Here is a 24,046-nt window from a genome sequence, read left to right as displayed (position 1 = left end):
CAGTTGCCCTAAATCAATCTTTTGAATTTCTCCATAGGTGCAAGAAACTCATTGGGAAGCAAAAAAAGACAGCATTACTCTTTGAACCTCTCTCTTTCTTCACCACCCCCCCTGGATGTGAGGTTTGCTGATTGCTCCTGTTTTCAACCCAAACAGATGACTGTCACAGTCATTTTGGTAAGACATCTCTCAGGCAGTTTTTAGTCACAAATGGGAATGAGAGCACTAAATAAGAAAAGCAAGCTAGAGGTGTCAGTGCCCTCCCAGGAGCTGCTGTCACAAGGGGACTGTCCTCCTTCTCTTAACAAAGCACATATTGTCACATACAGAAAATTGACCCCTACCCAACCAGCATCTTCAGGGAGGTATCCCCAAAGCAGCACTGATCTTCTTTTTCTCCTGTCTGGATGCATAGCCCTAACAGCAGAGGTCCAGTTGCTCTCTTGAGCCTTTAAAGATCCACCCTTGGGTGATGATTGGGGAAGGTCAGGGCTGAAAAGGATAGAGCCACCTTACAGAACTTGAGGTGATGAAATGGTGCCTAACCAAGTTTTGGTAGTGGTGATGCTGTAGCCATGCTGGTTCCTTGCTCACTTTGCTAGCAGGAACAGCAGACATCTGGTGTGACACTGGCCTTCGCTTACCTCCTGCTTCAGCAGAGCTAAGGCAGAGCTTGCTGCCAGCCAGAAACCAGCCTGCAGCACATTGCAATTACAGCTTTTCCCTTCTTTGTCCACTTTATCAGTATGCTCATCTGTGTGTACCTCGGGAAAGCTGGCTGAAATCAAAAGTTCACTATTTCTTCCTCCAGCCACAGTACGTCAGTTAGTTACTCAAATTAAAGGACAGACCTGCTGTGAAATAGAAAGTGTTCCCCAACTTGCAGTGATTTCTCATAAAGATACTGTACCAATCAGTTCAATACCTGTAGCTTTCTATTAAAACCAAATGATATTTCACAGCAGCTAACCAAGCACACAAGGATGTATAAATTAAGCAAAATACTCTTTATTCACCTTTTGCCTTTAAGTGACTGCTTTGTGTGCATAGAAATACAAAGGGATTTTTTTCTTTTTAAAGGTGGCCAATGAAAATAACTAGGGTTTGGCTCCAGCACACATTAATTCTTCCAGTAATAAAAGAGGGTTAATTTTCTACTTAAAATTCAGTTTTCTATTTGAATTGATATTTTTATTTGTACCAGAATCTCTCCTTGGTAACTAGTAAAGAAATGTGCCCAGTACAAAATCATAAGCCCACTGACATAACCACCAAGACATATCTTTTAGTAAAAGTTGTTTTCATTTTTGGAGTTAAATTGGATGGTGAGTCATTTGTACTTCAAGAACTTTATGTGCCCCTTGATGACCATCAACTCAGGAACTGCTAGTTTAGATGGGAATTAATATTTCTGAGTTCTTTCAAGGAAACCAATCCTAACAACAGGTGAAGACATGTCTTTTCCATGGGACAGCAACTGTATGTAGATTGGACTCATCCAGGAACTCATTTACAAATTTCATTGCCTTCCACTAAAAACCCTGAACACATGTCTATGCCCTTGCCTTCTCTAAAATAAAGGTATATCTGCTAAATGTCTTGAAAAACTCCATGTACGATGTGAGTTGTCCTTATCATCAGAGCAGGCAAAAACCATATGACAGATACCAGCCATACGGTGTAGTGTGCTGCTAAGAGGTACTTGGATGCTGCACTAGAGAGAGCTGCCTCTCTGATGTTCTGGGAAAGTAAGGCCACGAGGCTGCTCAGTGGTTCTGCAGACCTTTTATAAGATACATATGAACTTTTCTCCTAAAATATCACTTCCCAGTAGAATGAGAAATCATATTTCTTTGCATTTTTCTCTTTATAAATCTTGCATATTTATCCCTTTTAATTATACTTATTGGAATATATTCCACTCTGATTGCTTAGGGTGTCTTGCATTAGGACAGAAGTATGATAATAACATTTTTGGTGTATTCTTATGCTGTAATTGAGTGATTGTTTACTTTTCCTGAACTTTATCCAAGATTTTAATGAGTCATACCTTTGCATTTGCCGAACTCCATTTCCTCCAGTTTTTCCTGTAGATATCTGAAATTCGTTGTTATTCTGTGTTGAAGGTTAAGGTTTTCCTATGTTTCTAGTTGATATATTCCTTTGGAGCCATCCATTACCTAATTCCAAAGAACATGACCCAAATCCTCATGTTGTATAAATTAGCTAATCTCCATTAAATTTGAAGGAGTTCATTTACATTAGCTTAAGACCTATACTTGTCTTTAAGGTAAAAAAGAAGGAAAGTAGAGATTTTTTTTCACATAAATAGCTTAATCCAAAAAAGCACCTAAATGTCATAGCACACAGTTATAAACATATATGGCTTCATTTTCAGCTCTGGCCAAAATATTTCCAGCACAATGATGGGCAGAGAGTTATCTTTTCCTCCACCAACCTAACTCACCCAGGTTTTTAGCCATTTTTACCTTTTGTATATCTTAAAGCCATGTCTCTGACATTCACATAGCAGCTAGCAGGTGAAACATATTTCTCCGGCATGTGGGGAGATCTGTAGAACTGCATCTCTGTTTTATGGTTTCTCCCCGCCCCCCTTATTCTATACTGCAGTGTCCTGGTTCCACCTGAGATAGAGTTAATTTTCTTACTAGGAGCTGGTATAGTGCTATGTCTTGGTCTTAGGATGAGAATGGTGATAACACACTAATATTTTGGTTGTTGCCAAGCAGTCAAGGACTTTTCAGCTTCTCGTACTGCCCTGCCAAGGAGGTGCCCAAGAAGCTGGGAGGGGACACAGCCAGGACAGCTGCCCCAAACTGACCAAAGGGATATTCCATACCATATGATGTCATGCTCAGTATATGAAGCTGGGGGAGTTGGCCGAGAGGTGGCATGGCTCAGGAACTAGCTGAGCATCGGTTCCAGGTGGTGAACAATTGTGCTGTGCCTCACTTGATTATTATTTTTGTTGTTGTTGTTATTATTACTATTATTGTTATCTTCTTCCTCTTCCTCCTTTTTCTTCCTCCTTTTTCTTCCTCCTTTTTCTTCCTTTTTTCGTCTTCCTTTTCTTCTTCTTCCTTTTCTTCTTCTTTGTTTTCTGTCCTATTAAACTGCCTTTATCTCAACCCACAAGTTTTACCTTTTTCTCTTCGATTCTCTCCCCCATCCCACTGAAGGGGAGTGCGCAAACAGCTGTGTGGTTGTTTTAGCTGCCTGCTCGGTTAAACCAAGACACACAGCTATACCACTCATGAGATCCCTAAGTCACCATTGCTGGAAGATAAGAGAGGATGTGTAACCACATGGTAATGTCTACCCTGTTTCTTATACTATCAGATACTATAAATCTCCAGACAGATCCAGCATAGCTATTTTTATTTTAACCTTAGCGCTGGAGTGGGACTTCAATAATTTTTAGGATAAAAACACCTGGAAACATCTAACTAAGATTATCAACAATTTATACATAAAACTAAAACTGTGAAATAAAAGTTGCAAAACAATGAAACACTTGGATTGTCTACCACAGAGAAGAAAGAAAACAAACAACTTTGACCCTGCAGTACCTGATACACTGAAGGTCTGATGAAACTAGTGTGCATTTAAGAGATGAATGATGAAAATTAGTGTGTTTTAATGATGTAATGATACTCAGTGGATGGTAAGAGAATAGCTGCAAACATCTGAAGTAGGGAGATGACTAAAACTCCAACAATGAGGAATTAAGGCAATACATATCAACCCAGCTCATATCATCTGAACTCAGCTACCTCTCAGCTGTCAGAAAGGCATGTAAATAGGATATAAAATCTGGTAGATTCCCTTTGAGGACATAAAGGGCTGGATTCTTTGGCACCACAAGATCTGTTCCACAGAGGGAGCCCAGCTGCACCTCCCAAATTCTCAAGATACCTGGCTTTGAATGTAAGAAAGACTAACAGCTTTTCAGTTGATCATGGTTATTAAAGGACATTCTTCAGTTGTTGATCAGTGTAACATATTGTCCCTCTCTTGTCTCCCTGGAAAAAACCACACTGTCTCTTTCCCTGTTTTCCCTAATACATCATCTCTTATGCCAGGATGTTGTGTGGCAGTTGATATCTGAATGGCCTGCACGGCTTTGAGCCCACTAAGGATGTTTCCATTTGTGAGTTGGCAGCAGGTGTTTCCAGAGCTTTCCTGCTAATCAGGTTGCTTGCCAGCAGGGATGTTCGCTTTTGTCCATAGCTGTGATGGACACGCTCTCTTTGGCTGCTTATTCTTGCTATGTGTTATGTTCCTTGAAGGGACTAACGGGGCGAGGTGGACCCCTCTAGAAGGCAGGAGAATATTCCTCCTTCTCAAGGGACATGTTTGCTCATAGAAGTGGAGTTTCTGTGGCACAAGAGTTTTGGCTTAGAGCAGAGAGCCTGCAGCTCATGCAGACTGAGAAACTATTTAGAGGAACAGAGAGCAGAAATCTAGGACTCTGAGATTATGGAAATAAATACTGCAGGACCAGGAGGGATTGTTTGGGGTTTGTTGCAACTCAGAAATATTCTGTGTTGTCTGAAACCAGTCCCAGGAGCAACAATGTACTTGCAAGGACACAGTGGGCAGAAGTCATCTGAGTTATAACATGATATTAGCACAGCCATGTTAAATCAAAGGTTCATTTTGCTCTGTATCTCTATCTGTGAGACTCCTACATCACAGGTGCAATGTTGCAGTAAAAATGAGAGTCTGCATCAAAAGCATTCTGAAATTGTAAGGATTTATCAATCACATCATCCTTATCCATACTTCCATTGACCTCTGGAAAGAACTGTAAAAGATTTGCAGTGAAGAGCTTCCCTTTACAAAAAAGCATGCTGACTTCTTCACAGAAAAACCAGGTTGACTCTGGCCAGTTAAATGAAATCTACCACTTGTCCATTTATTCCATTATTATAGTTTCTACTAATTTACTCTATATGGCTATTAGGTTTTATAGGCCTGTTGATTCCCCTGCTCTGGAAACATTTTTTAAAAACAGACATTTTAATATTACCCCTGAGTCCTCAGGTACAGATGCAATTTAAGTAAGAGGGCATACACCATGACTGGTAATTCAGCTATTTCATCCTTGACTTCCTTCGGGTTTCATGAGTGAGCACACTCTGGTCCTGGTGATATGTGACTGTTCACTTTTCAGTCGGTTCCAGCATCTCTTCAGCATCACTTCAGTTGCTAATGAGTCCTCCATGAAGAATGATTTTTCAATAGGAATATCCCTTGTTTCTTCTTCAGTGAACACTGATGCAACAAAAGTACCACCTCTGGGATTGCTCTGTCTTCTCTGAGAGTGTCTTCCATATCCTAATCATCAGTGGACCCTACAAATTTTCTGGTAGGCTTTCTGTTTCTGATGAGTATTAATAAATACTTATTAGTAGTTGTGCTGGTTTTGGCTGGGACAGAGTTCATTTTCTTCAGAGTAGCTGGTATGGGGCTGTGGTTTGGATTTGTGCTGAAAACAGTGTTGGTAACACAGGGATGTTTTAGTTACTGCTGAGCAGTGCTTACACAGAGCCTAGGCCTTTTCTGCTCCTCACCCCACCCCACCAGTGAGTAGGCTGGGGATGCACAAGGAGTTGGGAGGGGACACAGCCGGGACAGCTGACCCCAATGACCAAAGGGATATTCCATACCATATGGCGTCATGCTCAGCATATAAAGCTGGGGGGAGAAGGAGGAAGGGGGGAACATCTGAAGTGATGGTGTTTGTCTTCCCAAGTCATCGTTACATGTGATGGAGCCCTGCTTTCCTGGAGATGGCTGAACACACCTCCCTGCTAATGGGAAGTGGGGAATGAATTCCCGGTGTTGCTCTGCTTGCACATGCAGCTTTTGCTCTACCTATTAACCTGTCTTTATCTCAACCCACAAGTTTTCTCACTTTTACTCTTCTGATTCTTTCCCCCATCCTACTGGGCGGGGGGGGGGGGGGGGGGGGGGGGGGGGGAGCAAGCTGCTGTGTGGGGCTTAGTTACCAGCTGGGGTTAAACCACAACAGTAGTTTTGATTACTTTTGCTAGTTGCTCTCCAATGTCCTTGATGCTATTTCTTCTTTTGTTTCTAGACATATAAAAGGTGTATATATCTACATATTTCTATTCTTTCCTACCCAGTCATTTCCAGGTTTCTCTATTTTAAAACTAAAGTTTTAGTTCACATTCAAATAAAACCTAGTTTATTTGAGTTTAAAATCTTTTCAGTCTTAGAGAGATCACTACAGGAGAAGGTTTAGGCAAAACCTTCTCACAGCATTGGCTGATTTAAGGTCCCTTTGTAACACCATTCTTCCTCTACATCCTATTAAAGGGTCTGATTTGATTTCTCACTTCCCCAAGCAGGAGTCATCAGCAGCCCACCATCTGCACAGACCAGAAGGAAAAAAATATGTTTCTAAGGTGCTTCAGGAATATGTTTAACTTCAGCAGTTCCCGGGTAACAGAGAATGCTTCCAGAATGACTCTGGCAAAACAGTTTATGCTTAGTTAATCATTAGCTTTTGTTTTCAAATTTGCAAGTAAATATATATTTGATACTCTTGAGTACCTGTTCTTTTTCACATATTGTATGCTTCTTGTCATTGATTCTTCCACCCACCAGCATAAATCTCAGGACAGAACATCTGTTACTAAGTCTCTGTGTGTGAGCCTGGACTTCCATTTGAAGAAACCGCACAGGAAATCAGACTCCGCTGGCTAGTTTGTGCTTGGTATCCATGCAGTATTTAACAAGCTTTAAGGTCTCACTGCTTTAGAAGAATACACCAAAACTGTATCACATTTGGAAGGCTAAAAGCTTACTGCATGAAAGAAGAAAATACTGAAAAGCTTAATTAGATTACATTAGTAACAAGAGACAAGCTCCAGACCGCATCCACCTCAGAGCTAATAGCTCTAATCTTCCAGAGGGGCAAACCCTCTGTGAGAAAAAGCCTGAAGATCAAGTGGCTCATCTCTACTCTGCAGTGACCTCTCATGACAGTCCTTAGAAACTGTTAAGATGTGGGGGTCTTGTGAATCTGTGAGCTCAAATATTTTTGAACCAGTTCTTGGAAACAAAATTAATGATGAATCTCAAAATTTTCATGTCCAAATGTAGCATTCATTTAAATGATTTAGTTTTCCTCCAGTCATTTATTTATACATACACAAGCCACCCTCACTCATCCTATACATGCAGACATAAACAAATTAATTAATTGTTTTCTCCAGCAGACTTAAAAAGGAAAGAGTGAGAGAGATTTTCTGTTTCTAAGTGCTTGGAAGCTGCTACTAGAGGGACTTGATAATTACCAGAGTGACAGGAAAGAAGCAAGTCTTAAAATGGGAATAGACATCATATTTCCTTGAAGCATAAGATCTGCAATAGAAGTTTAATCATTCTTCACATGACAAGGCTATCAGGAGAAAGGGCTATGGCTCTAAGACAAATCACATGGTAAGAACAGAGACCAAACACTAACAATTTCAAAACAGTGGGTTTTTTACTAAAGAAAGGAGATGTCACTGTGTATCTGGATGCCTTTCTGGACAAGTCAAAGGCACAATTTATGTTGGTACCAATGATATTAGGGAAGTGTTGAGAATGTCTAGAGGCTAAATTTAGATGGCAATACTAGGAAAAAGAAGTGTAGAAAGACAGACCTGGGTCACTGAGTCCCAGCACCTTCACCAATTGCACCACGAGATCTCTTCATAAATATATCAAGAACCCCCTCCACAGTGTGTTTTATTTGCTCTTGATACTTCTTCTAATAGGCTGTTCACTACTCGTTTATAAGCATTCTTCAAATTTCCACCCAAATTTAATTAACTTCCAGTTTAAACTAATCTGGTTTTGTGCTAGATTTGTTCTCTGCACAGATAACACTTTTCTGTCCTCATTGATACATTTATAGACCGCAGCTGAGCTGTAGGCTGAATGCAACAGCCTCTTCTGATCATAGTGATTACTCCCCAGGTCTCGCCATTCCCTTCCCTCTGCATCTCTCACAGCTTGATTGCCTCTTGGGGTGACTGTATGCAAGTGAGTTGTTGGGCTTGTGGGGTGACACTGCAAATTAACAAGATCTTGCAGTGCCCATTCATGGATTGTTTTTCTGAGCAACTGTGTTTCATTGGCAACAGTAATCAGTCACAGATCCACTGTTAGGCTGCGGTCTGGTCTTTCTTCTCAGTCATTTCCCATGGATGAGCTCCTGACTTTCACAATCTGAGTCCTCAAATGCACAAATTTGCATGCCATTAAATTGAACTCCAGCTCATTTCACCTCTTATTAATCTATTCACTTCCTCATGTCTTATTTTCTTTTATGGACATCTTATGAGATATTCGCCATTTACACCATAAGGGATTTCCTCAGCACATTACTATTATTTTTGTGCCAAGATCATTACTGAAAATATGAAACAACATTGCTCTGGAAAAATACTGAAGAACTCCAGTAATCTCCCTCCATCTAGCAAGATACTTTCCCTTTCTACTTTTCCTATTGCCATCTCTCCTCTACCCAACTTCTTAACTAAATTATAGGTTCATGCACTTTAATTCCTGACTTTTCCACTTAATTAAATTCCCATGTGACACTGCTTTACTGATATCCAGATAGGTAGTTTCATTCCCCTTTTTCAGTTGTCTGGAAAATCAATTATCATATTAAATAAAGTTATCTGTTTTTTCTGATAACATCTATGTTTGGTAAACCCCTTTTACGTCTTTGCCATTCACCATGATATTCAAAATAGAAAATTTCTTCAGGAAAGAATTCCCTTAAAAGCATTCTTGAAGAGCAAATCAAAACTGATGAGCAAAAATGGTGATGTAGAGTAGGGAGAAACCCGTGTACAAGTCTTCATTGTTTCATCTCTTATATGAATGCATACGCAACACTTTGTTTTGACATTGTTTTTGAGCCAATTTAAGCGGAAATTCCAAGGAGAGACAAACTTGTTCATTTAATAGCAAATACACAGAGGGAAGGAAGATCCACTCCAAGAGTGTTACACAGGGAAATTGCCTGTTGCTAAGAGCTGCTCTTGTCAAGGGTACATAGCTCTGCAAAGCACATCCCTCCCTGTGACAGGTACAGACACATCCCCAAATCTCCTGAAGAACAGAAAGAAATTACATCTGATCTAGGGGGACACGTTATATACTCGCTGCTCACTGACATGTTATTTGAAAAAAATGAGTATAGAAATTTAAATAAAAGCAGGCAAGTAGATAGTCTGGTATGTATGACAGTTCTGCAGCAATACAAATTATTATTCTCATCATTAATAATAATAGTAATAATAGTAGTATCATAGACACTTCTATAGCAAAGCACAAAATTTAAGGTAAAAGTTGTCTTTGTCTCGTAGCAAGCAGCAACATTAAGTGTGGAGTGTGGAAAATGCCTCAAAGACTAGGTAAAGCCCATCCAGGGTGGTCTTGGGTGATCTGCATCAGCTTCTTGGGTGATCTGTATTTGAGAAGCCAATATTTCTTTAAAGAAATAAAGCCAAGTTATCTCTGGGGGATAATAAGCTAGTGGTGAAGTATCTTTCCTTTCTGCACCAGCAGAGGTAATTGGGAGAGCAAGCGCTGCCTACCCTCATCTATGTCAGATGGAGAACAGTCTTTATCCACTGTTCTAAATGAAACCTCAGGCTTATCTTTACATGTTTCTTACGCATACCCACTTACAGATGTCAGCAGCTTCTACTCCAGAGAAAACATTTTTCTTCCTATTGCAGTGAATACACTGTTCTGCCTCTATGTCCATAAGCCACTGTTGGTTTCCTTATGTATTTTGTTTTCAGCATTACAATAGCATTAGAAAATAAATGACCCCTCTTGGAATTTCAAATAAATAAACCCCCATCTCATTCATCCAATCTCTCTTGGAAAAAAACACAACTCTCTTTTCAAAGAAATGCTATATTGTGAGCAACAGACCTCTGTCACTTCAGATGAGCTGCACCTCTCATCTTGCAGAGGTCAATGCAGTGCAGTGCAATCACAATAGATGACTCTTTTACTTTATTTTTTTAGACTATCGTCAGCCCACAGCAGTCAAGCAGCAAGGCTGCTCAGAGCAGCATTCTGTGCTGGGTAGCACATTGTCATGGCAACCAAACAAATGGGTCATCCTACTCCTCCTTGGTTTCATTGTTGCATAGTGCGTAAGAGAAATCATAGCACAAGCATGAATGTGTCTTTGAGCTTCTGCAAAACTGAGCCAAGTTCCCTTCCTAATCTGCCCTTGGGCATGGTATCTCTTGGGGAGGCACTGGGCCGGTGTGCCTGCTCAGGGACATGCAGATGTTTAGGTCTCTGAGCTCAGAGGATGAAGACAAGAATTTTGGAGTGAAAGTAATTGCCAGGAGCCAATGATGATCTTCTCCAACAAATCATTGGGTAATAGAGAGAAACATACTACTAAAGCAAAGGCAATTAAGTGGACATGGCTGAGCCACGTGATGGTGGCAGAGTAACTGGGAAATGTGCAGTGGGACAAGTGCATGAGGAAGTCCTCTGAGGAGAGTGAAGGAGCGTGTCTGCTGAGCACTGATTTCTTCTGACGTCTGTAATGTGCTTTCCTCGCTGTTGCAGTCTTGTTCTCCTTCTTCATGGTTTTTCTCATCCCCATTCTTTCCTCCTTTTCTCCTTCCCATTCTTTTGTGTATTCTGTGATATTTCTTCTCTGACACTTCACCTTCTACTCCTGTGGTCCTATTAGCTCACACCCGCCCTGCAACCCTCCATAGCTTCTGGTAGGACTGTTTCAGCATCACCTATCCTTTACATTGCAAGATACTTTCTATCATGAGGTTTTGTTTTTCAGACATACGAGAACTTAATCAAGTTTATAGCTATTCCAGCTGGAATTGTGTGTGCCAAACATCTGCCTGAAGAAGGTATTTTCTTGAAGTTTATGTCATTATCGTCAGCCAAAATTAATAAAAAATTTCCAAGATTCAGGATAGGGAAGAAATGGAGCTGGGCCAAAATTATGATAAACTTAAAAACATTTAAACAAATTTCCCACACTTTGCCCTATCCCCATGCTACAGAGCAGGGATTTGCAGTTTATCAGGACATGCTGCAGTTTCCTTCAGGTCATGTTTCCTGTTTTTGTTATGAATATCTACTCTTTTCCAAATAAGATTTAAGCCCCTGAAAAATTGTCATTTGCACATCTCAACAGAGAATTCTTAGTGTTTACCAGATAAGACCCCAACAGATTTTGTTTATGCTGTGTATGCTGCAGGTCAGGGACTGAAGTGCAGTGTTTCTCAAGGGGAGGATGAGACTGGAGTCTGAAAAAGGTAAGCTAACTCTTGAGATGGGAGCTGGATCAAGAGGAAGACCAAGGCTGTGAGACAAGAAGATGAATTTAAGATGATGAGCAGAATCATAGAATAGTTTGGGTTGGAAGGGATTTCAAAGATCATCTAGTTCCAACCCCCCTGCCGCAGGCAGGGACACCCTCCATCAGACCAGGTTGCCCAAAGCCCCATCCAACCTGGCCTTGAACTCTTCCAGGGATGGGGCATCCACAACCTCTCTGGGCAACCTGCTCTAGTGCTTCACCACCCTCACAGTGTACATTTAATCTAAATCTACCCTCTTTCAGTTTAAAACTGTTACCCCTATCACTACACTCTCTGATAAAGAGTCTCTCCCCGTCTTTCCTGTAGGAAGAAGTCGACTTAAAGCCAGTGATTAGCTGTTTTCAGACACCAGATCTAATGTGTGAGCAAATGAAAAGATACAAGAAGGGTTCTGGATTTTATGATAGTCCCAAATACTGGAGAAGAACTGGGACTGGACAGGCAAGCAGATTGTGGGGAGGGAGCATGTAATGAAAATGTACTGGGTGCATCTTTGGAGATGAAGAACCACTCAGGTCAGAACAGGGAGGCACAGGGTGCAGCCATGGGCAGTGAGAGGAGACACAGTAAACAAGTGGCTCAGGTCCCCAGAGAGCAGTGGTGCAGTGGGAGAAAAGAGAACAGGACAGATTGCATGAGGACTAGGAAAGGAGAAAGTGGGACTGATTGCAAAGGAAGACTGGTGTGAGAAATCCAAGAAAGGGTAACAGGGAATGAGACCAAGAGCTGTAAAATGCTATAATGAGGAAATGCTGGAAACATGAGGCAGAAGGGATTGATCCTATGGAGAAACAGCAGGAGTTATGCCTGTAATGGAATTAAAAATTCCTAATTCTCACTATTCATCTGCTGTCAGCAAATATGTGTAAAAGTCCTCAGCAAAGGGTCTCATTGTCTCACTAAGAAGGACAACTTGCCATGGCCAGCGGTTACTTCGCTAGCTCAAGCTGCAGCATTCTGTGCAGTGGCTCTAGATATTGCTGCCATGCAGGCGAACCATGAAGACACCAGGATGATGCCACATTATGGGATATTCTGCTCCTGTTTCTGTTTAAAAACAAACAAACAATCAAAAGAAAAAGAAAAAAACAGAATATTACCTGTACACTGCTTTTAAAACAACATTAAGCTCTCAAAACACTGGGAATGCACTTCTCTGTGCAATCTTTTCTCACCCACTCATATGACTTTATTATGGTGGAAGGTTTACTTAAACGTCACGCACTTTTATTGCAACAGGAATCAGGGCTCAGTTTCATGGAACAGCCTGTTGTGAAAATAAGCTACAGCTGTGCTGTGAAACATGTAAAGTCCACAGGCCCGCAGGTCAGAAGGTGGGTACAGATGGAAGAGAAAGTCTGATCTGTGCATTAAAGCTTCTGCAGAATTATCTTCTACCCAGCCTCTCTCCATGATGTTGTCTACCATGCTAGGCAAGTTACTACAGCCAAACTGTTCATGTGTGCAAATTAATTAGATTTTACTCAGTATCTGGGTCTTTCACTTGAGCCTGCATTGAAAAAATGTTGTGCTTTCACCATTGCCTTTCATGTCTTTGAGAGATGTGCTTTGAATGTCTGATGTGTTAAATGCACTGAAAAAAAATGTTTTCCATTGGTAACCCAAAATGAGCAGGAACTATTTTAATTTCTTTTGTTCCTCAGTCCTCCAGATATAAAATGGATGTATGAGTACTGCCTTATGTTACAGAGATGTTCTGAAAATATGTTCATTTCTATTTGTGTAGCTGTTGGATGTTAATATGAACAGCATGAAAAGTCTCAGAGAAAGTTCAATAACTGTCTTTAGAACAAGCTTTGAAAAGCACAGGAGATAAGGCACAAGAGCCACATGAGTAAACAAAATACTGAAAAGCTATTTAAAAGGTGTGTACTCAATCAGGCAGATGTGCCTTGAAAAAACACAGTATGTAATGATGAGATTGCAGATGGAATTAGAAAGCATAATCACAAAAAGCCAAATTTAGCGTGTGTACAGATCTTAATTCTTGCACTTCCTATCTATTGAGGGCTTGACTCTTCAGACTCGAGAATAATATAATAATATATTGGATCAACCAATGGGAAATCATGTTTAACCAATCTGATAGCCTTCTATGATGGCATGACTAGCTGGGTGGATGAGGGGAGAGCAGTGGATGTTGTCCACCTCAACTTCAGTAAGGCTTTTGACACTGTCTCCCCTAACATCCTCATAGGCAAGCTCAGGAAGCGTGGGTTAGACGAGTGGACAGTGAGGTGGATTGAGAACTGGCTGAATGGCAGAGCTCAGAGGGTTGTATAAGTGGCGCAGAGTCTAGTTGAAGGCCTGTAGCTAGCGGTGTGCCCCAGGGGTCAGTACTGGGTCCTGTCTTGTTCAATGTACTCGTCAATGACCTGGACGAGGGGACAGAGTGTACCCTCAGCAACTTTGCTGATGATACGAAACTAGGAGGTGTGGCCAACAGACCAGAAGGCTGCGCTGCCATTCAGTTGAGACCTGGACAGGCTGGAGAGTTGGAACCTAATGAGATTCAACAAAGGCAAGTGTAGAGTCCTGCACCTGGGGAGGAATAACCCCAAGCACCAGTACAGGTTAGGGCTTGACCTGCTGGGAAGCAGCACTGCAGAGAAGGACACGGGAGTTCCGGTGGACAAGAAGTTATCCATGAGCCAGCAGTGTGTCCTTGTGACCAAGAAGGCCAATAGTATCCTGGGGTGCATTAAGAAGAGTGTGGCCAGCACGTCAAGGGAGGTTATCCTCCCCCTCTACTCTGCACTGGTGAGGCCGCATCTGGAGTTCTGTGTACAGTTCAGAGCTCCCCATTTCGAAAAAGACAGAGAACTACCGGAGAGAGTCCAGTGGAGGGCTACAAAGATGATTAAGGGACTGGAGCATCTCTCTTATGAGGAAAGGCTCATAGTCTGGAAAAGAGAAGACTGAGAGGAGATACTTATAAATATCTAACAGGCAAGTGTCACGAGGATGGGGCCAGACTCCTTTCAGTGGTGCCCAGTGACAGGACAAGGGGCAACGGGCACAAACTGGGACACAGGAAGTTCCGTCTCAACATGAGGAAAAACTTCTTTGCTTCGAGGGTGAAAGAGCACTGGGACAGGCTGTCCGGAGATGACGTGGAGTCTCCTTCTCTGGAGATATCCAAAACCCACCTGGACAAAATCCTGTGCAACCTGCTCTGGGTGAACCTGCTTTAGCAGAGGCGTTGGACGAGGTCTCCAGAGGTCCCTTCCAACCCCTACCATTCTGTGATTCCATGATTCTGTGATATATAATAATGTAATAATATAATAATATAACACTGCACAGGTTTTGTACATTCATATTTTCCACAACAGAAACAAAGAAATGTTGAACCAATAAGAAAACCCCATCCTTCAGAGCCATGGGCATAGTGTGCTCTTTTCTAGATCAGTGTGATCATGTTATTTGGATGTGGTTGTATCCTAACTGTTGTTCTGCTTTCATTTTTGTGTTCTTTCACATTCTTTCTGATTAAGAGTGTATCTTTCTATATATTTATACAGTGCCCTGTGCAGTCAGATTACAGTCCTGATAGCAGGTGTGAGATGTTTAATGCAACACAAATATTAAATCATCTTGGTATTGTCAAAATCACTAGCAGCCCATCATGGAGACGTGTATTTTAGAAATGCGATATAAAAAGGCAGTCCTTTACCTAAGGAATTTGTAAATTTAAAATAAGACACATCCACATAAATAAGACAAAAGCAGATGAAATAATAATAAAATACAATGGTCATATCAGCAACAACTCAGTACTTTTCTGCATTTACACAAACATAATTGAGAACATTGTTGTATCTTTCATCAGACCTGCTTGCCACTGCTTTCCAGAGCTACAGTTAAAGGGTTAGCTATTTATTCTCCTTGTCACTATAGGCTTTTACCTACAGTAAGCAAAATGCAAGCCAGTGATCATGCAATGTGATAGATTCTTTGTACTGTTTCCAGTTCCCAAAGCCCTGTTGTCTCCACTACATATTATCACCTAAAAAATTTTGTAAGGCATAAAAAAATGGGAGAATAGATCAAAATCTATAGGATAGTAATAGTGAACATTACTAAATCAGAAAACTCACTTATTCAATGTTACCGCATTATGCAAGAGAGCAGGATGTAAAAGATTTATGAAACATTTCTTTTTGAAGATGGGAAGGGAATAGTGGGAAAATCTTTTGAATGAAATGCCTAAGCATTATTCCACTTGGAAGAGAAATACCACATTTGTCCATGCGTTCAATATTCACAAACAATATATGGATGAAATATTAATCAAGCTATAAAAAACCTGCAAGTGTGAACAATTTATAGCTAGCATAATTCATGGTAGCAGTGAAAAAGATGATAAAAGGCAGACAGAAAAGAATGAGTATTTCAAGAACATAAGCACATGGACCTTCCAGCAGAAGATCCACAGTTCATATTAGTTTGGGAAACTGAAAGTGTGCCCACTTGTGACACAAAGAACCAATATTCCCCTTGCCAATAGCCATCGGGATTGGAAATCCAGAAGGCAAGGGAACTCTGTATTCAGTTCCAGTTTTTAACATGACCTGTACTGAATAGCTCCTTTCCCTTTTTTTCCTCTCTAATGTCTTTCTTCCTTTTTCCAAGTCTTTCTTCCTTTTTCCAAGTCTGTGCTTCACTCCAAAGGTGGCAATACAGCAAGAAGAAACAGGGATGCATACCTGACTTTGCCACAAGTGCGCTGTGTGAGTTTGAACTAGTTACTTTCCTTCTCTGTGCCTCAGCTTTTCTCTCTGTGGAACAGAGCCAAAAACAAACTAGTGCAAAAGCAGGATCTCAGCATATTCTGCAGTGAGTGAAAAAACTAATTCTTGCATGTCAAGTTATTTATTTTTCTTTATTTGATTTGCAAAAATCTTATCAGTTAGATCTGATTCAGGGGAAAACCAAATCATGGCTAATTCAGTCTTGCCTCAGCCACCTACTTAATCTTCACCGCTAAGGAATGGAGGTGTTTCAGGGACAACAACAATAATGACATTCCTGCTTAATTAATTTCTAATTTTAGTTTCAAACCATGCTTTATAAAACCATTCCTATCACTGAGCATTTTACATTAATATGTATTAAATATTGGATTGGCTTACTGAAGTAGTTAATTTGTTTCATTGGAAATCTTTCACTGAAAATTGTCTTCCCAAAGTTATAGAATATCTTAGGACTGGCAGAGGAATTACAAGGCAAAAAAGTTGTGCCTTTTGTTATGCGAGAATTCAGGCTTCCTGACTGCAAGTATTTACCAGCATTAAAAATTTTCAATATATTATTGTGGTACCATTATTGAACATTTGTCCTTCAGTGGTAAATTCTTTCATTTCAAGATAAGGCTAAAAAGAAGAAAGATTTCCTGGGAAACATAGAGCTAAGACATAAACTAAACCAAAGAAAATAGGTTATATAACTTCATGAAAATGACTTTTTCAATATTACATGTGTATAAAGGGTTGATATTTTGCCAATCTCTATTTTTCTTGTCCTCAGTGCTAGACTGAGGAAAAGAGCTTCTGGCTATGGCAAACAGGACTGCTTCTGGCTTGCTTGGCTTTATTATTCCCATCAGATGTTCCTTCTGGTTTGGGTTCTTTTTATTTCTCAAATAATTATTTTTATGGCACCAATGGTTATAAAATATTATCCTTACATTTACAACTGGAACAATACTCTTGAGGCAGTTTCTTCATGTGGCCCTTACCCAGGAGGCAAAAATTCATTGATAGAGAACAGCAGAAATTTCATCAAAACTAATCATTTTTGACTGATGTTTATATAATATCCTGTAACAAAATAAAGATTAAATAGACCTAGACAAAATGGCAGGTAAACATAATAAGGCAAATAGAACTTAGTTTGGGTTTCATTTTATAGTTGAACATTATCATTAAAAAGAGCAATGAAACCCATAATGGTAAGATGTTACATTAAAAAAATAGCAGCAGAGAAACTAATTAGAAACAGTATGAAAAAGGAAAGAATTGTACGGCATAGAGATGTTTGTAATGCAGGAGGAGGGAAACAAAAAAGAAACTGAATTGGGACTATGACATAGTTAAGCTAACCTGATTTCTAGTATTACTAGAGGTATATAAAAAAACAGGAATTTGAGCAAATAAACATATATATTGAAAAAAACCCACACAAACAGAACAAAACCCAAACATAAAACACCAAGTGAGTAGAGGAAAGTTCTGGTTTCTTTGTCAGAAGACAAACAAAAACACCGGAAATATTGCATGCAACGGGAAACAGCAGACAATAAATACCCATATGTGGGTGCGTATCAGTAACGACGACGGAACTGTTAGGAGTTGTATACAACGGAAGTAACCACAGCATCTTTCCTTTCAAATGGCACCAAACCAGAGAAAGCATTAAGAGTGAAAATAACAGCTTGCTTCTGTAGTTAGGAAAAAAATCCAGCTGAGATTAAGACAAAAACAAAGACTGAATAGCAGCTAGAGTTCTGACAGCAGTAATGACTCTAGAAAAGCATGCGGGTTGTTTTTCATTTGTTTTTTGCCAGACATCAACTTCTCCCTTGGCTATCGCAAGCACCTAAAACCTCCATCATGGCCAGTTCAAAGCTTTGAAAACAGCGGGCCCCTCTAAGCATTCAGGTTGAAACTGTTAATATCAGATGATGCTAGAGGTCTCAGAGTGTAAAGTTTTGAAAGTTGTCAGAGTATCTCTTTTTTGTACTAATAAATTATACTTATAAAAAAGATTTCTTCATGCATTTATTTTTTTTTAATTTATACTTCCCCTGTATGTTTGTTTTCCTGTTCACTATCCATATATAGATATCTTACAGATATATATATATTATAAAGATCATATATAAGTAGATTCTAAACACACTTAGAAATATATGGCAATGCTTTCTCTTTATGGATTATCCATATGTGGACAATTCTCAAAAAAACTTGAACAGTGATTCCATGTTGAATTTTCCCTCTCATACATTTAATTTTTAATGATTCACTATCATTTCAAACTCCATGTGATTAAAACTAAGCTGTTCATTTCGATATATCTGTCTCACAGCAAACGTCCATTTTTCTTTATAAACATACCTTTCAGCCAGAAGACAGAATAATTTATTCTGTCCATTCAGAAAATGATAAAAACATAGTGCCTTAATAGTGAGACTGTTTCTCTCTCTTTTGCTTTCTCTCCTGTATACACACAGGCAGCCCCTGCCTTGGAGCGAAGTCTCAGATCTAGTTATGTTTTATACAGGAAGTAAAATTACTTTACTAGCCTCAGGAAAGGACTTAAAAATATACTTTAAAATGTAATATCACTAACATGGTAACAAAAATGTTCTGTTTACTGACTGACTATTAAGAATCTAGGTGCATATTCACCACACCAAATCTTTCACGCTGCAGGAAAATAAAACATAATAATGTGGTGTGAATTATAAACTGAACATTATCTTCATCTCCAAGTGAGTAAAGTGTGTTGGATAGTTGGACATACTGTGATACAAACTTCCTGGCTACTATTGACATCTGTCAGACTGTCAAACACCTTTTAAAAATTCCTAGGATTCAGGCTTTTTTAATATCAGTTTGCAAAGGAACGATTTCCTCACCGAAAGATATTGCAGGACCATAAATGATGGCTTTGAAAGGAATATCTTGGATAATCTAATCCAAACACCTGCTTCAAGTAATGTTGGTTTTATATTAGTCTTCCCGTAAGTGTACTTAACCTTTCCTTAAAGACATCTGTTTTGCCTCTACTCTGCTGGCAAACTGTTACAGTCTGATCATCCTCAGCATTAAAGAAAATGTCTATATATCCAAGCTAAATTAATCCTTATTCCAACTAAAGTTCTGGCCATTACTTATGCCTACTACAAATTTTTTGCACTTCTGTCTTTTCAGTTTTCACACATTGTGATGGATATGTCTTTTAGCATTTCTCTCTCTTTAGAATAAAAAAGTCCTTCCATGATTCTCACACTGTCTTTCAACCTGTCTACATTATTCTATACTTCAAGTACAGACAGCCCAATACTATACAAAATAACGGTGATACCCTCCCAGCTCTTTGAAAAATGTCTTTGCTTAGATTTCTTTAAATACATATGTATTCTTTTTGTAACATCTTCAGATAAGATCTCATTTTTGTTTGCATTAGTGACAGAATCACATTTCCTGAATATATTTTATTTTACTTTATGTCTATGCTACATATATGTCCCCAAGTTTCTCATCTTTTGTGCTGTGAATAGCAAGATGAGGAAAAAAATCTACTAGAAAAATAAGGCTTTGTTGTTGTCTTGATTTGCTTTTTATGTGGTAGTTTCTCAATGCTGTATTTTAATTGTTAGGTGCATGCATCTATCAGTGGAATAACTTTGAATGTAGAAGCTTACTGAATATTTCAGATTTCTACATTTAGGGCTTTTCCTTTACAATATCAAAGAAGTGCTACACTATGATCTCAGGGATGGCAAAATCTCTGACTTTCCTAACATTGACAAAGAGGAAAATTGCATTCGTTTTTTGATCAAGATTGTAACAGTCAGTGGAAAGCTGCCCTAGTGATGAAAGTTTTGCCTCAATCTTCAGAGCAACCAAGATTTCGTGTAACATATTTTCTAAAACAGCTGGCAGAATTCTCTGTGCTATAGTAATTGGGTGATAGATGGCACTCAGCTAGTGCTTTGTCAATAGTTAGAGAGGGAGGTTATGAGGCAAGCGAATGGGTTTGGCTTTAACTCCCGTAAATTATTGCTGTATTTTTTAGCTCTACACACTCTGGTTACTGTTCTAACAGGAAAAAATTACCGTGATAAAAAAAATATTTTGGCAATCTCTAGCTAACTGTTGATAGCTGCTATTTCTGTGTGTAGTGAAATCTGTTCAGTTCAGAAAAACTTTCTGGTTTATGTGACCTGATACAAAAGGTGCTGGACAAGATGCCTCTCTCCGCACCAAAGTGTATGGACATTCACCTGTTGCCTTTTGTAAGGGCAGAAACATGTTCTTGAAGTGGGTGTGATGACAGCAGAAATAATTCCATGTTTTTCCTGTCAGTCATCTGCCAGCACAGTGTACTGCATCAGCTCACTGAAGAGCCAGAGGTAATGGAAGTAAAGCTGGCATCGGTGCACCTGTGCAGCTGGGACATGGCAAGATGCTTAGGAGAAAAGGAGAGAGAGGATGCTCTGCTCAGCCCCAACAAGCTCGTAGGCTGGCTCAGTCCATCTCAACCACACATGAGGATGGGACAGCCTAACACAAAGAATGCAAAATTGTTCCTTCAGGCTCCAGCTGCATTAATGATGTCTGATGAGTGTTTTTCTAATGAACAATGCTACTCACAGAGTACAGTATGGAGTAGAAACTCATAAAACCAGCTATCATATCCTAAAACTTTGTGCCTGTGTATATCCATGGCTGATGAGATCCCTTCAAGGGATAAAGGAAAGCCTCTGCACTGGTAATGTTAGAGTTTCTGATACTCTCATTCACAAAGTATTGCTGCTTGGCCAGGGATATGGCACTCCTCTCTAATTGATTTTTTTTTTCTTCTGTGATCTGCATAAGGATTACCTAAATTAATCAGCTATCTCTCCCTCTCATGTGGGGTCTCAATATGACTCTACAGTTACCCTCAGATTTTAGCTACCAAGAGTTTGGAGGGACTTTTAGGAGCTGTTACATTGATGACTTGCTTTATGTTTCTTGTCACTGATACCTATTCTCCATCTCCAGATTCTTGTAATAATGAAGTAAAAATTTGATTGAACTTCTCTCCACTCAAAAGGTGTTATATTAGTAGGTAAACAGGCACTTGGGAGTAGGACTACTCCTAGCCAGGATAGAACTTCAAGGATTCCTTGCTGCTTCTGGATTTTCAGACTTTGCAAAGTTGCTTGCATGCTGCTCGCTCTCCAGAAGGTTGAAGCATTCTGTTTCTACATTCAATGTACAAAAGGAAGTTCTTATCAAGCTTAAGTTCTCAATCTCATTCTGCTTTTTCCAGTAGCTCAGTCCCTGAACATGTTCATTATTCCTGTCAAAGAATGCAGAATTTTCATGTGCTGTTTTCTTGGAAAACATGAAATAACAATATCTCCATTTCTGGAAAAGGATCCAAGAAGACTTTTCGCCGGATTCAGTGGTTGCAGTCAGTGTCTTGGATGACCTGATGCTCCTAACTGCTGTAACAAGTTCCAGAGTAAATCTCCCAAGGTCTCAAGAATGACAGACAGTTGGGAGCTCACTAGACCAGCACTCCTCAATCTGTACTTACTGCTCAAGTATTTTTGGATGAAGCAGTGACTACAGTCATTAACACTTTGAATGATCTCCATACACAGACAATGATTGCATGAGGTTCTTTACTTTCCAATTTCTAATGCAAAGATCTCAAAAAAAAAACAACCACCAAACAAACAAACAAACAAAAAAAAGGGTGGGTGGGTGGGTGTGTTAAGTAGGCATCACAAAGATCTGCCAGAACACAGTTACTGTAACTTTCAAGGACTATTGTGAAGATTATGGAGATTTGGATCAGAGTGGTTTTGGCAGCAAACAAGCTAAGTACAATGATTTGCAGTTTGGTTTGCTCAGGTTGAAGAAGGGGAGAGAATTAGTCTGGATTTACAGAACGTTGGGATTTCTGTTTTGAAATTATTTTTGGATTAGTATCTGGGCAGATTTTGTTCCAACAGATTCTGGTTATGTTGGATAGACTCCACTCTAACAAAAAGGAGTTTGATGTCTCAGAAATAAAATTAGCAGATTTTGTTTAGATGACTCTTGAAGTAAGTAGAAAAGATGGGAAAATGGAGATTTGTCCTAATTTCAGCAATCCAAGAGGCACCTCTGAGTAAAAAGTAGAGTTGCTCTAAAAAAAATAGATTATTTTTGCCTGACAGTGTATCTATGCAAAAAATTTTGAAAAGCCTGAAAAACAAGCAAGAAAAAGTATAAAAATTGAAGTTTGCAATGTTGATTATAACTTACTATATATAGGATTTTGAGAACAAGATTTTCCTAATGATTTTTTTCATTAAATATCAGTTTTGGACAATACAGCTGATGTTCAGTAGTTAACTTGGAAAATAGAATAAACATGTCATCGTATGTCAGAGAATATATATTTACAATGCAAATTAGATCAGATAATTTGACAGTGATGAGTGTACGGGTAAAACCTATGAATTCTACAAACTCTCTGCTCCTAAAGTCTGAAGGAAAAGAATACAAGGAGAAATTTCTGCCAGCTGTCTAGGTTAGAAGGCAGAAAGATGAAAGCCTTCCTTTGACCAGTTGGTCAAGCTACTGTAAGAATATCTGAAATCATAGAACATTTGTAGGATTTTTAACTACTCAGGTTATCTTCTGGTCAAAAAATGCAAACAAAGGTCTAACATAAAAGGGCTTCTACATCACCAAGCAGAGAACTTATGACCTACAGGAGGAATAAACAACTCTAGACCTACGACAACCTGAGTGTAAACAAATAACTAAGAAATTCAGAATAAAAGCAAAGTGAACAGACTAACCAAGAGCTGCAGATATTTATCCTAGAAAAGCACAGGTTGACAGAAGAGCAGAGGAAAGGATTAAGCGGTCATCATTACCACTCCACATCTTCACTTCTCTAGAGTGTCATTCACAATACGCCAGGCAAGGCTTGGTTTGGTGAGCTACAGCGAGAGCTGTGAGCAAAGTAACCTTTTCTAAACAGTAACTAATGTTTCAGCAGTAAAAGGAAAGCAAGACAAGCAGAAAAAGTGTGAAGGCAATCTGTGTCTGTACAGTCAGATAGGTACGGCTTATCTCAGATACCAAAACTTTTGGAGGGCTTTGAAGAAGCAATGTCTGCCTCTCACACCTGAGTCCGAAGCGTTGTCTTTTAAACAGCCTCTCATTCTCTGCTATTCTTTTTTTCTGTCCTTCACTTCCCCTATTCTCGGTTAAAACTAAGTCAGCATTAGTAGCAGCAAACTTTTTCAACCTAAGTGACATCATTGTCTTCAAGTAGCAGTAAATGGGCTATCTGAAGCTAATGTGTGCTTTCCAGTGTGTATATTTTCAGGCAGGTAATCTTGAATTAGCCCATTGTAATTCTAGAGAAAAAGCAGATGATCGTATAGTGTTCTTACCATATTATAGGGATCTCTAGTCGCTTCACGTAAATGCAGACAAATTAGTAAATGAAGTCTGGTGGAAGAAAGCACTACATCAGCAAGCAGAAGAAAACAGATCCCTCAGGAATCCTAAAACTCAGACACAACTTCCTTACAAGAAGAAAACAAAGAACAAGAAAGAATGCAAAGAATAAGAAATAGCCAGTCTATCTCCATAAGGGAGAGCTCAAAGGAAGAATAAAAAGATAGAAAAGAGGAACAGTCACATAGTAAAACACAATATTTAAATTGCCTTTTGGTGGAAGTAATGTTTCTTCTTGATCTATTCAGTGTATAAAAAACTACTAAAGGTACAGTTTCAGGTAGTTTGTTTTGTTTTGTTGGGTTTTTTTTTAACTCTTTAGCCTCAGAAACATAAAATGTTTTA

The 24,046-nt window shown here is 39.4% G+C and overlaps 1 long non-coding RNA gene across 1 annotated transcript in view; it reads right to left on the bottom strand.

The window, feature by feature from the left end:
• Positions 1 to 24,046, bottom strand: part of LOC142601987 (uncharacterized) — a 415,639-nt gene that overhangs the window by 5,582 nt on the left and 386,011 nt on the right. The window lies entirely within an intron of this gene.

The sequence above is a fragment of the Balearica regulorum genome, chromosome 5 (genome assembly GCF_011004875.1).
Source record: "Balearica regulorum gibbericeps isolate bBalReg1 chromosome 5, bBalReg1.pri, whole genome shotgun sequence".
Classification (NCBI taxonomy): domain Eukaryota; kingdom Metazoa; phylum Chordata; class Aves; order Gruiformes; family Gruidae; genus Balearica; species Balearica regulorum.
The sequence above is the reverse complement of the archived record's forward strand: the minus strand, read 5'-3'. Positions and strand labels throughout refer to the sequence as shown.